We start from the raw sequence: 982 nt of genomic DNA, 5'->3' as shown, positions 1-982 counted from the left end.
CAGATTCTAGAAATGTCAGTCGCTCTTCGATTTTTCAAAAATAGCAGACCTACAAGCTCGTATCGCGCCACTCGGTGGCGCGATATGAGCTTGTAGATCTGCTATTTTTCAATAGCTAAAGCATAACATGATGCCGACACCAAAATGGGTGCCCGGTCAGAATGGTTTAAAGTCTAACTCATGTTAATTAGGTGATGTAATGGTGATGTAAAACAAACGGTGCCAACACAAACATTAAACGCCATTATCAATATAGAGACAATATGACGTAATGAGGCACATTATGACGTACATTTTCCCTTCATTGTCAATGGCGTTTACAAAACAAACATTGAACTAAAGACAAACATTGAACCTGTATATAGGGGGGGCTAGTGCCCCTAGACAAACAAATCTGGTTCAGTAAGAACCTGGTTTAATGCTACAACTAGCGGGCTGATTTGTGTAACGTCTTCAGTGTTCATTTCTCACTGAGCTGGTCAATGTCAAGTATCACTTTTACAATAACCAGTTCCATGACTCCATAACAGAATTCATAACCAGGTCCTTACTTTAGAAAATTCACGCTTGACGACTCCTTAGCTATTGTAGTCCACAACACACAGGAATGACTGCACATATCTTCTACTGACACCATGACCACAGAAGAGGGGTGCAGGGGGGGAAATGCACACATCCCACAAGACATATGTTATCCTTCACCAGCATTTGTACAGCTGTAAATGAAGGCTGGAAATATATATAATTCTGGTAAGAATAGCAGTATTGTGGTCAACCCCGACGTAATTGAATAGTTGAATGGTGTGTGTAGGGGGGGTATGTGGTGAGTTTATGTGGGGAATGGGGGGGGGGGGGGGGGTGTGTGTGTTCATGGTTCATATTGGATGCTTCAGTAACCCTCAGTTAGACCACCCACAATACACCTCACTGACCATCTCCTCTCTCTCTCTCTCCAAACCCCCCCCTCCCTTTTCTCCCTCTT

This window comes from Protomyctophum parallelum (assembly GCF_964188405.1).
Source record: "Protomyctophum parallelum genome assembly, chromosome: 15".
In the NCBI taxonomy this organism is placed as follows: domain Eukaryota; kingdom Metazoa; phylum Chordata; class Actinopteri; order Myctophiformes; family Myctophidae; genus Protomyctophum; species Protomyctophum parallelum.
Note: the sequence above shows the minus strand (reverse complement) of the source record.